The 6903-nt window shown below is 44.2% G+C and overlaps 1 pseudogene; it reads left to right on the top strand.

The window, feature by feature from the left end:
* Positions 1-317: 317 nt before the first annotated feature.
* On the top strand, positions 318-431 carry LOC136646199 (5S ribosomal RNA; annotated as a pseudogene).
* The last annotated feature ends 6472 nt before the right edge of the window (positions 432-6903 follow it).

The raw sequence follows: 6903 nt of genomic DNA, 5'->3' as shown, positions 1-6903 counted from the left end.
AGTTTTTTTTTACAATGTTCACGCCATCATAACATATAACATTTATGTGTACAGTGTATGTTGGTGTACCTTGAGCCCCACTGAGTATAACAGGACTTACTCCTGAGTATACATGCCTAGGATTAGGCTGTGAGTCTGCAATCCTAGCCACACTTACCTGGGAGTAAGCCCCATTGAGTACAATGGGCCTTACTCCCGGCATTTCCTCCCAGAGGCACCTGAAGGGGGGGGGTCGGCACTCCGCGATCTACTCATTTTGCCTCGCAATCTACTGGTAGATCGCGATCCACCTATTGAGCACCCCTGGTCTAAAGAAAATCAACTGTTACCCTGCACATGCCTGATCTTGTCTGATCTCAGAAGCTAAGCAGGGTCAGGCCTGGTTAGTACTTGGATGGGAGACCACCTGGGAATACCAGGTGCTGTAGGCTTATACCATAATCTTTCGAGACTGAGGGTTGCCAACCAAAGAAAATCAAGATATTCATCAAGCATCGTCTGAAGGGTGGTTCACCCAAAACATTTTGCTCTGGCTGGGGTGGGCAGGTTGTCCTTGGGGGACTGGAGTGGCCATTGTTAACTAATGAATCAGGGAATCATCTCGTACACTGCCATCACCAATTCCCTTGAGGATAGAATCACGTTTTCTCCTTGCTGATGGTGGATTTGTTGTTGCCATTGTCACAGCCATGCAGCTCTGCCTCCCTCTTGTCCTTGCTCCCAACTCGACCTTATGAAAAGGAAGAATGGGGACTGGAAGAAGGGAGAAATGGCTGGCTAGAGTGACCACTCAATTTCTCTGTTGTTCCATGTTCTCGGTTTTCAGCAGAGCAGAAGGCAGGATAGGCAGAAGAAGGAATGAACCACAGAGGCTGGAGGTGGCAGGGAGGGCAAAAGTATGGGGTACCCAGCAAAGGCAGTGGTTACCTCTGCCAAATCTAATGCTGGAACATTAGGTTTCACTAGGGCTCATTAGCAGGCTGGCCCTACCTATAGTTCTCATACTGTTCTCAAGATTTATCCAACTTTAACATGACTTGGGATGGACTTTTGTACATACTTACTTGGGAGTCAGCTCCACTGGATTCAGAGGGGCTTGCTTCTGAGTAAACAGCTCTGGTTGTGGGCTGCACGAGCTATCAATATTATTTCCAAGACTATCATCCCCAAACTGAGAATATCTTTGACATTATTTCTTTCTGTCTTTCAAGAAATGTTTTTTTTTTTTTTCCTGCCTTACAGTATGCATAATTTATTGCCTGCTGCATTAAGAAACTCACTAGAACAATACCAGAAAAGCAGGAAATAAACCTCAGCCATTGTAGTTCAACTATAAAAACTGGCTAAAAAATTGAAAGCAGGCTTTTTCTGCTTACTCTGTTACTATCAATAATGTTCACACATCAATAAAATGCAGTCCTATTTATTTTTTAATGGGAAGAAAAAATGAATATTGTTATGTATTCATAACATGATTCGTTATCCCAGTGGATGCATTATCCCTACATCCAAAGAACTCTTTGCACATGGATTTATCTACTGAGAAGCCCACAACAAGCGTGGATCACCTGAGCACTGCAGAGGAGTAGAGGAAATGTTTTCTAGGATCCTGTCATTTCTCACTATTGGGCTCACCATATAAACACATCCTATAATATCCTGGCATTCCCCTGGGAATTTGTGCATACCATTCGAACAGTAGCAGTTAAACAATCTACTTTTAGGACAGCTTATCTGCCATTACCAATATTCTCTTAGAACTACACTGATGGGCTGCCAAGAATTCCAGGGTTCCCAGAATAGTCTGGGTGGGAGGAATCACTGTTTTATCTTCGCCTCTTTAAAACTTACCTTTCATTTATAACTTTGTACAAACAGAGTTCTACAATCTACTGTTCTATGGACATGTAAAAGATGTGAAGGCATCAGGGACTAATTATTTTGATGATCGCACACATCTTTGTAAATCTCTGAATGGGAATGCATTGGAGCTCATTTGAAATACAGAACTGGAAATTGCCCAGTTTAGGTTTACCCATCCCTTTAGTCATAGCTAACCATCCCACCAGCACAAAGTTTTCTAATATCGCTACTGTGTGTGTGTCTGTTTTTGTGAATGTGTGCACACTGTGGCTTTTAAAGTCTATGTATGAGGTCTTCTCCTCTTCACAGCCCAATCCTATCCCCCACCATGCCGCCTTATCGACGAGTGCACACTGTATAGTATGGTGAGGGGATGATCAGAGCCAGAGAAAGGTTTAATTTACCTCCTGGTAGTTCACCTAATAATCTTTGGGTCTCCTTGGACACATGCCAGTATTGTGCTGCCATAAATAAAAGGAGAGGAAGGGGGTGGGCAGGTTGAAAAATTGGGGATGGGTTACAGTGTGCACATTTGCCACTGAGATCCACCCTCTTCAGACCTGTTTCCACCCCCTGCTCTTCCCTGACCCCACCCACTCCAAGCCACTCCCAAATTGCTGCCAAACCACCCACAAATAAAACCCTTTCCACCATATTACCTGGTCTGACAGAGTGTTGGGGTGAGTCTGGCATGCTTGTAAAGCTGCTGACCATTTTCACCAGTGGTTCAGTCATGTGTGATGGTGGTGTGTCGTTTTCGTGATTGTCAGGCCATTTATGACAGCGAGGGAGAGGGGCAGCTTACATGGCAAGTTGAGGTGCCCTGCAAAACATAGTGCTGTGCCCCGCTATGCTACTGGGAACAGTGCTTTTTATTGCTAATTTACATAGCTGAGGTGGTCAAGCTTGAGTAACACAAGAGCCACATATGATAAACTTCAGATGTTTGAGAGCCGCAATATTTAAGAAGCACTTACATTTTTAAATAGTTTTACTCACCATGAGCATTAAACTTAAGTTTTTAATCCCCTGGACTCTCAGTTTATACCTGGTAAATGCTTGGAAATTTTATTTAACCTTTTATAGTAATTGTGATGCAAGAAGGAGCTCAGCCAACACGTTTCCACGAGCGGCATATTGTATGTCAAAGAGCTGCATGTGGCTCATGAGCAGTAGTTTGGCCAACCCTGTTATATGGTGCTTTCCATGTTCAAAGCACTTCCAAAGAATCCTTATTTTCTTATTTCTTCAGTGCCAACAGAGGCTAAGCATGTTAGGATAAACTATTGACTTTCCCCCATTATACATATAAGATTTTGTTTCTGACGCCAGTGCAACCGCTCTTATTATTGCGCACACATTTTCTGCAAGACCAAACCCTTTTCCATTTCAAAGGAAGGCAAAATTTCCTCCATTATCTCTCTCCAGATAATATTGATCTTCAGTGAAGGAGAAAAGTGATAATAAATTTCCGGTGCCACAATATTAGTTTTCTATTCATTCTTTCCCTTTCTCCCATCTTATAATATTTTGCAAACGCAACATGGTTACGTACTTCTGAGGTGCCAGCAATAAGTGGCAATGGAAACAAAAGAAAATCAGGCAGATGCCTGATACGTTTTGCAAAGCATCATCTACAACATGCCAGGGAATAGATTTTCCCAATAGACCATGTTGTGGTGCTGTGCATAGACTTTTATTTTCCTTTCTGTTATATAACGGAGCTGCTGAAAGCACATTCACAGCCTTTCCCTTTTATACTGCCTCAAGCAAGCAAATCTTTTTAAGGAGGCTCAATAGCTGAGAAAATTTAATGGACAATTCAGCAGCAGTTCTCGTTCTGAAAAGGAGAACATGCAGGCAATAAAAAGCAAACAACACAAAAGTTTTTCCAACAAATATCTCAAGGAATCTGATCGTTCCAAGCATATACATATCCTGCTCAACGAGGCTGAATGTGTTAGCCTTGTGAAACTGAGTGAAGAAAAATGCAACCAGTATCTGCTTTGAGTGGGATGCCAAACCACAATTCTACTGGTGTTAACTTCTTGGAACCTGAAATGGTGTTAACATCACAAGAGACAGACACTGAAAAAGTTACACCCTGATTCATCATGTGGAGGGAGTTGGCACCCAATGGCACCCAATGCATCATGTGACAGAGTTTAGAGGCAAAAATTTTTTTATTTACTTCATAGTAGGCTGCCAAGTTGCCTACAAATCTCTTCAGATCCACACCCGCTGCGAACACAAGCTAGAAAGTCAAGGACAAGATCCAGCATGTGCCTTTGTGACCAAGATCCACCCTTCCAACCCATTCCCCTCCCCATGTACTCTCCCTTCTGCCTCAAATCTCCCCCTTCCTATCCATGACCTGTCCCCTTCTGCTGATGTACCTGGGTTGGCACAGGCCAGGCTCCGTGATGGCAGGTATGCAGAGCCACCAACCATTTGAACTGGTGGCTTCCTGCAGAAGTGTGCCACTTGTGGTTGTGCTGCTGCAAGAGCGGAATGCAAGTTCTGTTGTAACAAACACAAAATTAGGTTGGGTTTATGACAGCAGAACAAAGTTGCTCTGCAGCACTTAGTCAGCAGCCATTCTAATAGCGCTGCTGGATGAAGCAGTGCTGCAACCCTGCTGATGTACCCTGCCATGTCTGCCAGGCCAGGGAAACCAGTGGTGGGGATAGGCAGGGAGAAGGAGGAGGAAGGCAGCAGGAAGGGGTGGATCCAGTGGCATGTGACAGATCCAGTGGGGCTGTTCTTATGTTCTTATCCTATCCCTCTCTTTCAAACCTCCCTGCCCTTTTCTTCTCCTCAGATCTGCGCCAGCTAAAGAGCTAGCACAGGTCCGAGGAAACCCATTGCAGAGTGAGAAAAAAACCTAAAGATTCCAATCCCCACTAGATACAGTGCATGCCTTTTGGGCACGACTACATTGGCAGGGGGAAGGATAGGATAGGGCTTGGGCAGCCCGGTCCTATCTAAATTCCCTTGTGGCGATGCTGTGGTGCTGGTATAATTGTATCCCACAAGACATTTTTGGTGCTGGAGGTCTCCGCAGGGTTAGGGAACCTTTGTTCCCTTGCCCCAGGGTAAGCCCCAGCAGCTGCTATGAGTCAACTTGAACCTGCACCAACTTGATTGCTGGCACAAGTCTGTTTTGACCTGAGAAAATGGAGCAGGCCCAAGAAGGGAATCAGGATTTGGTGTGCGCTGTTGCCGCCAATTCCATCCCCCTCCTGGGCCTGATCTGCTTTCTTCCCCACCCTGTCACAACTCAGTTCCTCCCACCCCTCCCCTCTTCCTCCCACCCCACCCTGTTCAACCCCCTCCTCTGTCTTCCTCCAACCCCTGTGTGGTGTTACCTGATCTGGTGGATCTCTGTGGGTTTGCTGGTGTATGGGAAGCCACTCTGGCCTCCCCACAGTGGGCCTACAGCATGCATTAATGGTGGCCTCTTTGCAACCGCCGTAAAGCAGCCTCCGCTTGTGCAGCATTCGTTATGCCGGTGCCGGAGGGTTGGGTTGTTATCCCATTGAATACAGTCGGACTTACTTCTGAGAAGATATACATAGGATTGTGCTGTGATTATAGTGGGAGCATCAATGGGGAAAAAAATGAACCCAAATCCATTTATTATTCCCTTCAGTGCTTGGACATCTCAACAGACACTGTTGCTCAGCTGTTTAATAAGCAAATCACTTGGCAAAGTATAGTACCCTTGAGGCTCCATTTAACCACTCTCTAAATATGTAACTGAATGTTTGAATATTTCTGTCTGACGCCACGCCTCTGTGAGCCTCTTAGGATCAAAGCACTTCTGTTCAGCCTGTCATTTTTCAACTGACATTATCAATTAACGGGTGACATTTTCAAAAGTCATTTTACGCCAAATGGTAAGGATGTAAGGCAAAGAGAATGGACAAATAAGGCTGTCTGGGAGCTGTTAAATGCTTTACAATTGTTCCGAATAGATTTACATAAAGGTGTTTTCTACAGGTCTTCATCTTTTGTAATATCTCAGTTTGAGTGCATGTATTTGTACACTGTACGTACTATAAAAACATAGTTTGTGGACATGTTCTCAGGGGATTAAAGTGAGCGCAGGGAGGAAGGGTGAGCATTCAGCTTCCTGCCTCTTAACTAAAGATGCTTGCTTCTTACAAACAATTTATTATTTTTTTTTACATCACAGTATACAGCAAATTATGTTTTAATAATTAATTTGAATAATTAAAATAAATAAATAATAAATAAACAATTAAAATAAATTCTAGTTTCTTATAAAATTATAGCACAGGCCTAAACACAAGATTCTTGGGTGTATTTGGGGTGCTGAAACCAAAAATGGCATCGGTTTTGCCAAATTGGCTCTAGTTTTGGAGATATGGCACGGCCAGCCAAAATGCTGATTGAAGCAACATCCTTGGGAAGAAGTCATGGTTTCCTCATGAGGAAAGTGCCTGAATCAGCATATAAGATGTAGTAGTGGACCTCCTCAGCCCCAGGACAAAGGTCCGCGATGGCACCCCACCGCATGATGCCACTGCCCCTCCACGTGCAAATCTGCCCCCCCCCCACTCACCTGGAGTGAAACGGAGCCTTGTGCGATTCCAGGACACACTGGAGAAGCCTCCTGTGGCTTCCCCTAGTCTTAAAGTGTGCTTCTGGCAAACTGGAAGCACAGTTTCTGACTGCATTTGGAGCCTCAGAGAGGCTTCTGCACGGTCCTAGAGGCGTGTGAGGCTCCACGCCCGGGGCTTTTGCTCCTTTCACTTAATGGCAGCTCCGCCAATGATAAGGTGGCTACGCCATACCTCCAAAACTAGAACCAATCGGGCAAAACCACTGCCATTTTTGGTTCAGCACCTCCAAAATATTCTCAATTCATTCAAACATCCGTGGCAACTAAATATATATATATATATATATATATTTTAGTTGGCCTTAAAAAAATATTTTTAGCTGCATTTTCTGGGTCTGATTATATTTAACTGATTACACAGGCCTTAAAAAAATATTTTTTAAGACCTGTGT

This window comes from Tiliqua scincoides, chromosome 3 (genome assembly GCF_035046505.1).
Source record: "Tiliqua scincoides isolate rTilSci1 chromosome 3, rTilSci1.hap2, whole genome shotgun sequence".
NCBI lineage: Eukaryota > Metazoa > Chordata > Lepidosauria > Squamata > Scincidae > Tiliqua > Tiliqua scincoides.
This window is presented reverse-complemented; position numbering and strand designations above follow the sequence as displayed.